The following is a 14064-nucleotide window of genomic DNA, read 5'->3' on the forward strand; positions in this document are numbered from 1 at the left end:
GTGCCCAGAGGAGATGGGTGCACTACAGGGAGCTCTCCTGAGCTTCCTCTCAGAAAGTATATTTGTTAGGTTTTTTATTTTCAGGGAGCCTGCTGGCAACAGACTCCCTGCATCGAGGGACTGAGGAGAGAGAAACAGACCTACTTCTGTGAGTTTCAAGGCTCTGTTTCTTCACCATTAGCTCCAGAGGGATTGGTACGCAGGGCTCACCCTCGCCGTCCGTCCCAGAGCCGCGCCGCCGTCCTCCTCGCAGAGCCGGAAGATAGAAGCCGGGTGAGTATGAGAAGAAAAGAAGACTTCAGAGGCGGCAGAAGACTTCATGATCTTCACTGAGGTAACGCACAGCAGTAAAGCTGTGCGCCATTGCTCCCATACACTTCACACACCACAGTTACTGTAAGGATGCAGGGCGCAGGGGGGGGCGCCCTGGGCAGCAATAAAACCTCTCCATTGGCAAAATAAGTATATACATGTACAGATGGGCACTGTACATGTATATAACAGAGCCCCCGCCAGTTTTCAGGAATTTTGAGCGGGACAGAAGCCCGCCACCGAGGGGGCGGGGCTTCTCCCTCAGCACTCACCAGCGCCATTTTTCTCCACAGCACAGCGCTGAGAGGAAGCTCCCCGGACTCTCTCCTGCTAATACACGGTGATGGAGGGGTTTTAAGACGGGGGGGCACAAAATTGGCGGATATAAAGTATAAACAGCGCTACTGGATAACCATTTAGTGTTTTTTTTTCCAGGGTCATATAGCGCTGGGGTGTGTGCTGGCATACTCTCTCTCTGTCTCTCCAAAGGGCCTGGTGGGGAAACTATCTTCAGATAAGAGGTTCCCTGTGTGTATGGTGTGTCGGTACGCGTGTGTCGACATGTCTGAGGTAGAAGGCTCACCTAGGGAGGAAGGGTAGCGTATGAATGTGAGGTCTCCGTCGGCGGTGCCGACACCTGACTGGATGGATATGTGGAATGTTTTAAGTGCTAGTGTGAACTTATTGCACAAAAGATTAGACAAAGCTGAATCTAAGGAACAGTCAGGGAGTGAACCCATGTCTGTCCCTATGTCGCCGGGACCTTCAGGGTCTCAGAAGCGCCCACTATCCCAGATAGCAGACACAGATACCGACACGGATTCGGACTCCAGTGTCGACTACGATGATGCAAAGTTACAGCCAAAAGTGGCTAAATGTATTCGATATATGATTATTGCGATAAAAGACGTGTTGCATATCACAGAGGAACCCCCTGTCCCTGACACGAGGGTACACATGTATAAGGGAAAGAAGCCTGAGGTAACTTTTCCCTCCTCACATGAGTTGAACGAATTATGTGAAAAAGCGAGGGAATCTCCAGACAAAAAACTGCAGATTCCCAAAAGGATTCTTATGGCGTATCCTTTCCCGCCAACGGACAGTATACGGTGGGAATCCTCCCCTAAGGTGGACAAAGCGTTGACATGCTTGTCAAAAAAGATAGCGTTGCCATCCCAAGATACGGCTACCCTCAAGGATCCTGCTGACCGCAAACAGGAGGTTACCTTGAAATCCATTTACACACATTCTGGTACATTACTCAGACCGGCAATTGCGTCGGTCTGGGTTTGTAGCGCTGTAGCAGCATGGACAGATTCCTTATCAGTGGAAATTGAGACCCTAGATAAGGATACCATTTTATTGACCCTAGGCCATATAAAGGATGCTGTCTTGTATATGAGAGATGCTCAAAGAGACATTAGTTTACTGGGTTCCAGAATAAACGCTATGTCAATTTCTGCTAGACGAGTCCTCTGGACTCGGCAGTGGACAGGTGATGCCGACTCAAAAAGAAATATGGAGGTCTTACCTTACAAGGGTGAGGAATTGTTTGGGGAAGGTCTCTCGTACCTGGTCTCCACAGCTACGGCAGGTAAATCGAATTTTTTGCCTTATGTTCCCTCACAACCTAAGACAGCGCCACATTATCAAATGCAGTCCTTTCGTTCAAATAAAAGCAAAATAGTACGTGCATCGTCCTTTCTTGCCAGAGGTAAGGGCAGAGGTAAAAAGCTGCACAGCTAGTTCCCAGGAACAGAAATCCTCCCAGGCCTCTGCAAAATCCACCGCATGACGCTGGGGCTCCGCTGGGGGAGTCCGCTCCAGTGGGGGCACATCTTCGACTTTTCAGCCACATCTGGGTTCACTCACAGGTGGATCCCTGGGCAATAGAAATTGTTTCTCAGGGATACAAGCTGGAATTCGAAGAGTTGCCTCCTCGCCGGTTTTTCAAATCGGCTCTACCGACTTCTCCCCTAGAAAGGGAGATAGTGTTAAATGCTATTCACATATTGTGTTTTCAACAAGTGGTGGTCGAAGTTCCCTGTTATGCACACCAGTGCCAGCAGGAATGTACTGGTGTCTGAACGGAGAGGGATGCAAAACAAATGAACTCACAGACAGACTGGGGAATATGACATTACATACACAGAAGGTGATAGGGTAACAAAATAAACACAAAGTGAACAGAGAAGCCCAAAGGCTAAGAAACTGGGTGTCTCCCTAGTATTAGGAATGCTCAGATGGAAAGAAGCGAGATGTTGTGATTTAATACGTAGAGAACCCGAAATGCTGTTGCTAAGGGCAACAGCAAAACCCTAAAGGGTTACCAACGGGTGTGGCAGTAAACTCCTTGGTCAGAGATGGAATAATAGACACAAGGAGAGTCTCCACAATCCTAGTCCTCACTTGCAGTGCACTGGTTCAGTTTACTGCCACTAAACTGACACCTGAACACCTTGCACAGTGAGAAAGGATTTTGGCAGGCAAGTCTGAGAATACAGCCGCAAACTTGCTAGGTTCACAGAGTAGCAAAAGAACCCCAGCAGGTTAAACGACTGACTCCAGTCTTACTGCTAGGTCTGGATTGGCAGAGTGTAATACCAAATCCCAAGGCCTATTTGCAGTAAGCAACAAACAAATACAAAGTTTACACAGTACTAGCTAGCTTTCAGGAACTGACTAACCAACAAAGATTCAGCAGCATCTGCCTAACCTGAGAAGAGGGTTTATATAGCAGGTGCTGTCCACGCCCCACTCAGACCTCACAGACTGTGAGCACAAAAACCAGCACCGGATCCCCTGCCGTGCACAGAGCCTGTAACCACTGCACAGCAAAAGACCCGAACCGGAGTATCAGCTACGCTCAGGTTACTCCGCTAGCACTTGTCTCCCGGTTGCCATGACGACGTGGCAGCACAGAGCAGGAGACCCTAACTGCTTCAGAGAGGGAAGGGATACTACTCAACCCTGTTTGTAGTTCCGAAACCGGACGGTTCGGTCAGACCCATATTGAATCTAAAATCCCTGAACCTATACTTAAAACGGTTCAAGTTCAAGATTGAATCGCTCAGAGCGGTCATCGCCAGCCTGGAAGGGGGGATTTTATGGTATCTCTGGACATAAAGGATGCATACCTTCATGTCCCCATTTATCCACCTCACCAGGCGTACCTGAGATTTGCGGTACAGGATTGTCATTACCAATTTCAGACGTTGCCGTTTTGGCTTTCCACGGCCCCGAGGATTTTCACCAAGGTAATGGCGGAAATGATGGTGCTCCTGCGCAAGCAGGGTGTTACAATTATCCCATACTTGGATGATCTCCTCATAAAAGCGAGATCACGAGAGAAATTACTGAACAGCGTGTCACTTTCATTGAAGGTGTTACAGCAACACGGCTGGATTCTCAATATCCCGAAGTCACAGCTGGTTCCTACGACTCGTCTGACCTTCTTGGGCATGATTCTGGACACAGAGCAGAAAAGGGTTTTTCTTCCGATAGAAAAAGCTCAGGAACTCATGACTCTAGTCAAAAACGTATTGAAGCCAAAACAAGTGTCTGTGCATCATTGCACTCAAGTCCTGGGAAAAATGGTGGCAACATACAAAGCCATTCCCTTTGGCAGGTTCCATGCAAGGACTTCCCAATAGGACCTATTGGACAAGTGGTCCGGGTCACATCTACAAATTCATCAGCTGATCACCCTGTCCCCCAGGGCCAGGGTATCTCTCCTGTGGTGGCTGCAGAGTGCTCACCATTTGGAAGGCCGCAGGTTGGGCATTCAGGATTGGATCCTGGTGACCACGGACGCGAGCCTCAGAGGGTGGGGAGCAGTCACACAGGGAAGAAACTTCCAAGGACTTTGGACAAGTCAAGAGACTTGTCTTCACATCAACATCCTGGAACTGAGGGCCATATACAACGCCCTACGTCAAGCGGAGAACTTACTTCGCGACCAACCAGTTCTGATCCAGTCAGACAACATCACCGCAGTGGCTCATGTAAACCGCCAAGGCGGCACAAGGTGCAGAGTGGCAATGGCGGAAGTCACCAGGATTCTTTGCTGGGCGGAAAATCATGTAAGCGCACTGTCAGCAGTGTTCATTCCGGGAGTGGACAACTGGGAAGCAGACTTCCTCAGCAGACACGACCTGCATCCAGGGGAGTGGGGACTTCATCGGGAAGTCTTTGCACAGATTGCAAGTCGGTGGAGACTGCCCCAGATGGACATGATGGCGTCCCGCCTCAATAAAAAGCTACAGAGGTATTGCGCCAAATCAAAAGACCCTCAGGCGGTAGCAGTAGACGCCCTAGTGACACCGTGGGTTTTCCAGTCGGTCTATGTGTTTCCTCCTCTTCCTCTTATACCCAAGGTGTTGAGAATAATAAGAAAAAAAGAGGAGTGAGAACAATTCTCATTGTTCCAGATTGGCCACGAAGGACCTGGTATCCCGATCTGCTGGAAATGCTCACAGAAGATCCGTGGCCTGTTCCTCTAAAACAGGACCTGTTACCGCGGCTGCGTTTGACTGCATGGCGGTTGAACGCCGGATCCTAGCGGAAAAGGGAATTCCGGATGAGGTCATTCCTACTCTGATAAAGGCCAGGAAAGACGTGACAGCAAAACATTATCACCGGATATGGCGAAAATATGTTTCTTGGTGTGAGGCCAGGAATGCTCCTACGGAAGAATTCCATCTGGGCCGTTTCCTTCACTTCCTACAGACTGGAGTGAATTTGGGCCTAAAATTAGGCTCCATTAAGGTTCAGATTTCGGCCTTATCCATTTTCTTTCAAAAAGAATTGGCTTCTCTCCCAGAAGTACAGACTTTCGTGAAGGTAGTGCTGCATATTCAGCCTCCTTTTATACCTCCGGTGGCGCCTTGGGACCTTAACGTGGTGTTGAGTTTCCTTAAGTCGCACTGGTTTGAACCACTTCAAACGGTGGAGTTAAAATATCTCACTTGGAAGGTGGTCATGTTATTAGCCTTGGCTTCGGCTAGGCGAGTGTCGGAATTGGTGGCTTTGTCTCATAAAAGCCTTTATCTGGTTTTCCATGTGGATAGGGCGGAATTGCGGACCCGTCTTCACTTCTTGCCTAAGGTGGTGTCATCTTTTCTTATGAACCAACCTATTGTGGTGCCTGTGGCTACACGAGATTTGGAGGATTCAGAGTCCCTTGATGTAGTCAGGGCTTTGAAAATGTATGTGGCCAGAACGGCTAGAGTCAGGAAAACGGAAGCACTGTTTGTCCTATATGCAGCCAACAAGGTTGGCGCCCCTGCTTCGAAGCAGACTATTGCTCGCTGGATCTGTAACACAATTCAGCAGGCGCATTCTACGGCTGGATTGCCGTTACCAAAATCGGTTAAGGCTCATTCCACGAGGAAGGTGGGCTCGTCTTGGGCGGCTGCCAGAGGGGTCTCCGCACTGCAACTGTGCCGAGCTACTACTTGGTTGGGTTCAAACACCTTTGCAAAGTTCTATAAGTTTAATACCCTGGCTGAGGAGGACCTAAGGTTTGCTCATTTGGTGCTGCAGAGTCATCCGCACTTTCCCGCCCGTTTGGGAGCTTTGGTATAATCCCCATGGTCCTTACGGAGTCCCCAGCATCCTCTAGGACGTTAGAGAAAATAAGATTTTAAACCTACCGTTAAATCTTTTTCTCGTAGTCCGTAGAGGATGCTGGGCGCCCGTCCCAAGTGCGGACTACTTCTGCAAGACTTGTATGTAGTTTTGCTTACATACGGGTTATGTTATAGTTTCATCAGGATGGTGTCACGTCTAGCAAAGTTTGGGGATCCCGCAGCTGAGACTTGCCCAAGGAGGTAGCAGGCTGGGGAAGAACAAAATGAGGGGGTTGGATATAGTTCCTTTGCATGGGATACGGAGCACTGAAGGATGTAGGCGGAGTTTGAGAGTCAATGGAAAGTATTTATTATGTACAGAGCAGAGGTAGAAAACTGAGGTTGATGAACGGTGACTTGAGAACGTGGTCGTAGACAAAGAACTGTGGAACTGTGAGTGAGAGTAAAACGAGGCTGAAGACAAGAACCGTGGACTGTGACTTATGAGATGAAACTGCGGTAGAGGAGCTGAGAACTGTGGACTGTAGTTTGGGTCGTGACTGGAGACTGAGAACTGTAGACTGTGGCTTGAAAGATGAAGCTGGAGATAACGAGCTGAGGACTGTGAATGGTGGTTCGAGGACTTGGCTGGAAGCAAGAATCTGCGGACTGTGGCTTGGAGGACGAGGCAAGAGACCCGGGGTCGTCCGTGCCCAAAGGATCTTACTGAACCGGGTTTTCCAAGAGCGTCTCCACGGGCAGCAGCAGGCTAGGAATGGGAAAACTGCAGCAGCAACTGAGAACTGGCAAAGCAGGGTTAGAAGTACCAGAATACAGCAGGAATCCTGGGAGCACAGGCTAAAGCACCTACAACAGGGTTGTAACTTGAAGCACTGGCATCCCTGTCCTAAACCAGCCCCCTTTTATAGGAAGAAGTCTCCCTGGATTGGCTGGAAAACTAGGAACAGGAATTATGTTAGAAACTTGATCTCCAACATGGCGGCGCCCAGTAATGCAGACCTTTTCTGACAACATGCTGCTCACTGCCCCTGGTCTCCTAGGCAACGGTTTAACGAGAGCGAGCCGCTGCAGTGGTGTCCCGCCGCCACGAGCGGACCCCCTCAATGCCATTACCGCTGCCTGTACCCTTGAACCCAGCGCCGCGGCCCTCCACCGCCGCTGCCCAGCCGCCCGTGAAGCCCGTCCCGCGGCCCCAGCGTTCCGGTAAGACCCCGAACGCTGACAGTACCCTCCCCCTTTGCGGGTGGACTCCGGACACCTATAAGGTTTAGCTGGAAATTTGGCATGAAATGTCCGAAGAAGTCTTGGGGCATGGACGTCCTCTGCCTCTACCCAGGACCTTTCCTCAGGTCCATATCCCTTCCAATCATTTAGGTACTGGAGGCGACCATATCGTTTGCGGGAGTCGAGGATCTTATGAATCTCAAATTCGTCTCCTTTTGTTGACTGGATCTTGGGTGATTTAGGCAGAGCAGCTCTGAATCGATTGAGTACCAACGGTTTTAAGAGAGAAATATGAAAAGCGTTAGGGATTCTTAAATGTGGAGGTAACTTCACCTTGTAAGCCACAGGATTCAAAACTTTTTCGATTGCGTAGGGCCCAATAAACCTGGGAGCAAACTTCTTAGTAGGAATCTTCAATCTTAGGTTACGTGTGGAAACCCAAACCCGTTCTCCTACTTTAAGACTTGGTACCGCTTTTTGCTTCAAATCTGCGTAGGTCTTATACTTCTTGGATGTCTTGAGCAAGGCCTTGTGAATTTGTTTCCAGGTTTCAGTAAATTGTAGAAGTGTTGACTCTGCGGCAGGAACCTCGAGTGTAGGCAGAAGTTGGAAGTCAGGAACTTTCGGATGATAACCATAATTAATGAAAAATGGAGAAGATTTTGTGGCAGAGTGATAAAGATTGTTATGGGCAAATTCTGCAAATGGGAGGAAGTCCAGCCAGTCGTCCTGAGAGGAGGACATGAATAAACGCAGAAATGTCTCCAGGTCCTGGTTCACTCTTTCTGTTTGACCATCCGTTTGAGGATGATATCCTGAGGAGAAATTCAATTTCACACCAAGAGCAGAACATAGGGATCTCCAAAACTTGGCCACAAACTGGGGACCTCTATCCGATACGATTTCCTGCAGTAAACCATGGAGACGAAAAATCTCTGCTATGAATAATTTTGCCAGCTGGGATGCTGATGGAAGACCAGGGGAACAAAGTGTGCCATTTTAGAAAACCGATCAACTATGACCCATACGGTGTTCCGTCCGCCAGACACAGGCAAATCAGTAATAAAGTCCATAGAAATATGTGTCCATGGTCTTTGCGGCACAGGTAGCGGATGAAGTAACCCGGCTGGAGGACCTTTGGGACTTTTATGCTGAGCACACTTTGGACAGGCAGCCACGAATTCCTGTACATCAGTCCTGATATGAGGCCACCAGTAGGAGCGCTGAATGAATTTAAGTGTTTTATGACCACCCGCATGGCCCATGAAGGAGGAGGAGTGAGCCCATGTAAGCAGTCTCTTGCGAAGATTTGGAGCAACGAAGATCTTTCCTGGAGGAGGAAGTGGAGAGGTATTGGTTGCTGAAAAAGAGGTGGAGTCTAAGATGTATTGTTCTTTTGAACAGTCAGAGGGTTCTTCAGAACTCAAGGAACGAGATAATGCATCTGCCTCTTTGTTGAGGGACCCTGGACGGTAACTAAGTTTAAAGTTGAAACGGGTAAAGAAGAGTGCCCATCTTGCTTGACGTGGGTTCAGACATCGGGCTGACTGTAGATACAGGAGGTTCTTATGATCCGTGGTTACCGAGATTGGATGCTGAGCTCCCTCCAACAAATACCTCCACTCCTCAAAGGCTTACTTAATTGCTAGTAATTCTTGCTCCCCAATAGCGTAATTCTGCTCAGCGGGGGAGAATCTTCGCGAGAAGAACGCACAAGGATGGACTTTCTTGTGCTCGAAGAGCTGGGATAAAACTGCTCCCACTCCTACCGTGGAGGCATCGACTTCCACCAGGAACGGACGACTGAGATCAGGTTGTCGAAGAACAGGAGCGGTCATGAAGGCCTTCTTTAACGATGAAAAGGCTTCTAAAGCCTCTGGAGATCATTTGGCTGGATCGGCTCCTTTCCTGGTTAATGCTGTTATGGGGGCTATGACAGAGGAATAATTATGAATGAATCTTCGGTAGAAGTTAGCGAACCCCAGGAAACGTTGAACTCCCTTAAGGGAAGCTGGAAGCGACCAATCCTGAATCGCTTGGACTTTAGCGGGGTCCATCTGCAATTTCTGCCCGGAAAGGATGTAACCGAGGAATGGAATCGTGGGTACTTCGAAGGTGCACTTCTCGAGCTTACAAAATAGTTGATTCCTCCGTAAACGAGTTAGAACTTCTTTGACTTGTTCTCGATGGGTCTTCAGATCCCTAGAAAAAATTAGGATGTCATCCAAGTAAACCACCAAGCAGTCATAGAGGAGGTCTCTGAAGATTTCATTAACAAATTCTTGAAAGACGGCTGGGGCGTTACATAGGCCGAAAGGCATTACCAGATATTTGTAGTGGCCGTCGCGGGTATTAAAAGCCGTCTTCCATTTGTCACCTGGGCGAATACGTATAAGATTGTAGGCTCCCCGTAAGTCCAGCTTAGTGAATACAGTAGCTCCTTTAACACGGTCGATCAGTTCTGGAATTAGAGGTAATGGATATCTGTTCATAATTGTAATGTCATTGAGACCTCTATAGTCAATACAGGGCCGCAGACCCCCATCCTTCTTTTTGACAAAGAAAAACCCCGCCCCAGCCGCAGAGGTGGATGACCTAATGAACCCTTTTTCCAAGTTCTCCCGGATATACTCCGACATGGCCGGAGTCTCAGGGAGTGAGAGCAGGTAGATTCGACCTCGGGGAGGAGTCTGGTCGGGTACCAGATCAATGGGACAATCCCAAGTGCGATGCGGAGGCAAGGTGTCCGTCCCATGCTTACTTAAAACATCTTGGAAGGCCTGGTATTCTGCAGGGAGGCTGGAAGGACTAGAAGAGCAGAGGTCTTACAGAGGGCAAACAGTTCTGGAAGCAGTTTCGTCCCCAGGAAAGAACATCCATGGTTTGTCAATCTATGTGGGGATTGTCTAATTAACCATGGAAATCCTAGGATCAGTTCGTGAGAGGCTTTGGGAATTACTAGGAAAGAGATGTTTTCCGAATGAAGAGCTCCAACCTTCATCTTAAGAGGAATTGTACGAAGAGTGATAATTCCCTCAGGAATATGACTTCCATCCACAGCAGTAATTGAGATGGTACGATCCAAACGGACCGTTTGTATCCCAGATCGTTTGACCAGAGCTGATGTAATAAAACTTTCGGCGGCTCCGGAGTCGAGTAGTGCAGGGATGAGAAGGGAGGAAGAAGGAAGCTCCAGGTGGGTTAACAAGACTGACTCTTTCTTGGCAAGTAATTCTGAGAATTCTCCTAGCTTGACCTCTCCGGCACAAGCTATGAGCGGGCGTTTCCCGGACGTTGGCTACAAGATTTAACAAAATGATCAGATGCACCACAGTACAGGCATAAGTTCCCTTGTCGCCGTCTCTGACGTTCCTCGTTGGAAAGACGGGAACGATTGATCTGCATGGGTTCCTCAGTAGTTGGAGTTGATGGTGTTGGTGGAGGAACGACTCGAGGCCTGGGACGATCTGACCGTGATCTCTCCATACAGCGTTCTTTGTATCTTAAGTTTAATTTATTGCATAGGGAAATTAACTTATCCAACTTATCAGGTACGTCCTGAGTCGCGAGGTCATCTTTGATCTTTTCGGAGAGACCGCTCCAGAAAGCTGCGATGAGAGCCTCCTCATTCCAGTTCAGTTCAGAGGAGAGAGTACAAAACTGGATCACGTACTGACTGACCGTACGCGTGCCCTGACGCAGGCGCAGGATCTCCAATGAGGCAGCAGAAGTTCTGCCCGGTTCATTGAAGATTCTTCGAAAGGCGGCTACAAACTCCGAGTAGTTAGACAGGATTGGATCCGACCTCTCCCACAATGGTGATGCCCATTCCAACGCTTGCCCAGTAAGTAAAGAAATGATATAGGCTACCTTGGTTCGTGCTGATGGGAAACTGGCTGACTGTAGTTCGAACTGGATTTCACACTGGTTAAGAAACCCACGGCATTGCTTTGGATTCCCATCGAATTTACTGGGAGATGACAAATGCAACCATGGAAGTGGGCCTGGCACAGGAGGAAGCGGAACCGGAGGTGCTAATGTGGGAGCAGCTGTAGAAACTTGTGGAGCCGTCATGGAAACACAGAGAGAATCGAGACGTTCGGACATACTCTGCATGAACTGCACAATTTGAGATTGTGTGGCCTCCTGCTTACTTAAGCGAGACCAGATATCTGCTGTTGAATCTCCTCCTGAGGCCTGATCACCCGTCGAATCCATTGGGCCAGTGCTTACTGTCACATCTAGCAAAGTTTAGGGATCCGGCAGCTGAGACTTGCCCAAGGAGGTAGCAGGCTGGGGAAGAACAAAATGAGGGGGTTGGATATAGTTCCTTTGCATGGGACACGGAGCAATGAAGGATGTAGGCGGAGTTTGAGAGTCAATGGAAAGTCTTTATTATGTACAGAGCAGAGGTAGAAAACTGAGGTTGATGAACGGTGACTTGAGAACGTGGTCGTAGACAAAGAACTGTGGAACTGTGCGCGCACCATCAGCATCCACCCCGATTGTCTCTTTACAGGCAGCAGTGGTGCTCCCCCCTCCTCCAGCAGCAGTGTTCCTCCCTCCCTCCTCCAGCAGATGTGCAGTACACAGTGGGCTGGGACACGCCTCCGGCTCCTCCTGGCAGGAAGCTGTATGGAGGATGCTGCAATTTTAACTAACATGGCATGGCAGCTCCTTACCGCATCACCCGCAATGAAACATCCCCCGCTGCCGCCATGACCACCTGCACTCAGAGGAAGAGCAACTCCGACACCACAGATGGGTGAGTGCTCTGCAGCAAGTCCTTAGGGGAGGGGGAGTTGAGCGGCAACGGTCGGTCCCGGGGTGGTTAAAGTGGAAGCCAGACTCAGGAAAGTTGTCTCTCACATGCCTGGGGTGCTTACGGGGGGTGTGTGGGGGGGGGGGGGAGCACTCACTTGGGGTTATTCAGACTGGATTGCTGCAGCAGCAGCGATCAGTCTGAATTAGTTTGTGGAGTGCGCTCACGTTAGAACGCCAATGTCCGGACCATTGCGGGGGATGTTCATGGTTGCATGACATCATACGCAGCCGCTGCGACCCAGGATGCAGCGGGTAGCCTCCAAGCGCAGCTAAGCTACGCAGGCAGAGAGCTACTTGCTGGTTGCAAAAGCATTGCTGCTGTTTCTTGCACACAGTGCTAAAATGTCTAGTTACGGCACTGCCCCCATACCCCAGACTTTTTCACAATTTGCGTTCTTGCAACATGGAACCATGGTGGATTAACGTGAAATTAATTTCACAAAATCAACACATGGGGTGGGATGTAATGCTGCCCGAGTTCGGCATTCTTGCGGGATACAGGCTGAACTCAGATGTTTCTTTAAAGGGGCAATCACATACAAGGCAAAACCATGCCCCTTTAAAAAAATGTCCAAGATCGACCGGCATCCTGCACGGCCACTGAACTCGGGCGCAATTACTTCTCGCTCAAAGTATTTATATATTATCAATATCTACTTACTGTATATACCTATCATAAGGAACTTACTTCACAAGTCATATATATATCTATCTATCTACTGTATATATATATATATATATATATATATATATATATATATATACACTGTATGTATGTGTGTGTATATATATATATATATATATATATATATATATATATTTTTTTTTATATAGTTTATTGGAGTCCACACATGTGCATTACAGTATCACAAATATTTGCAGCATAAACAACACACCTGACTCTGCGAGCTCCATCTCATGCAAAAACTACAAAATAAAGACAAAAATCAATATAGGCAGATTGTGACAATGACACTGAGAAGTACCAATCAGGGAAGAGGGTACAAGTATATATCCATGGCACTGATATACTCCAATGCACAGTTAAGTCCATCATGAATAATTGGAGAAATAAGTCACAACTGAGAAACTGCCTAGAACAGTCCAACCTACAAAACTGAGTGTCTCGGCAAGGGGAGCAGTAGGTATGGAGGCCAACAAGAAGCCCATGGCAACTTTAAGGCGTTCCAGTCCAAAGGGGAAACCGTCTTCCCGAATGGGCATAACTATGCATGGGACAACAGTAGCATGCAGACTTTATAAATTCGGGTTGAGGGGGTGGTAAGAAAAAGCCTTTATTGAAGCAAACTAACATCAAAGACCAGGTACAATTTGCCCAAGACATGTAGTACGTGACAATGTAGAGAAATATTCTATGTCTGATAAGAGCAAAATTGATCTCTTTACCCACAATGTTAAAAGCTGTGCTGGATGCAAACCTAACTGCACATCACAAAGAGGCATGTTGGTGACAGCATTATATTAGTCTGTGGCAGGGACTTGAGAGCTTAAAATGGGTGAACAAATTACAGAGAAATCCTGGAGCAGAAACTAGCGTATTGCAAAGGCCACACTGGAGGGGCTTCACACCAACAAAGTGAATGTCCCTAGTGGCCTATTCAAAGCTCAGAGCTCAATTCAATTGAGCACCTGTTGCAACACTTCAAAATGGCTGTCCTCCGACAATTACCGCCCAATCTGATGAAGCGTGAGCAGTTACAAAGAAGATTGAGATTAAATAGCAGTGTCTAGATTTGCAAAACTGATAAACACTTACCCAAATAGACTCTGTCAAAGAATTGTCTGCCAAGTATTAACTCTTGAAAAGTGGGTGGGAATGCTAATGTAATCACTTATTCATTAATTTAGACAAATGGTCAGATTCCGTTTTCACATTATCGAATACTGCCCACACTGTGGTCAAAAATGACCTCTCTACCGCCCAGTGGTGAGTGAGTAATGCAGGTCTGATCACTACTGCAACAGTAGGCATCTAGATGCCTCCTGCTGCATTACCATACAGATCTATGGCTGCTGGTACTCCAACCACATCTGAATGACCCTCCATTCTCACTATGTGACAGGGGCTAGGTCGGCACTTAGTCAGTATCGC

At 48.2% G+C, this 14064-nt stretch overlaps 1 protein-coding gene across 1 annotated transcript in view; it reads left to right on the forward strand.

The window, feature by feature from the left end:
- LOC134910905 (probable cation-transporting ATPase 13A4) overlaps positions 1-14064 on the forward strand; it is a 350913-nt gene that overhangs the window by 278405 nt on the left and 58444 nt on the right. The window lies entirely within an intron of this gene.

The sequence above is a fragment of the Pseudophryne corroboree genome, chromosome 4 (assembly GCF_028390025.1).
Source record: "Pseudophryne corroboree isolate aPseCor3 chromosome 4, aPseCor3.hap2, whole genome shotgun sequence".
Taxonomy (NCBI): domain Eukaryota; kingdom Metazoa; phylum Chordata; class Amphibia; order Anura; family Myobatrachidae; genus Pseudophryne; species Pseudophryne corroboree.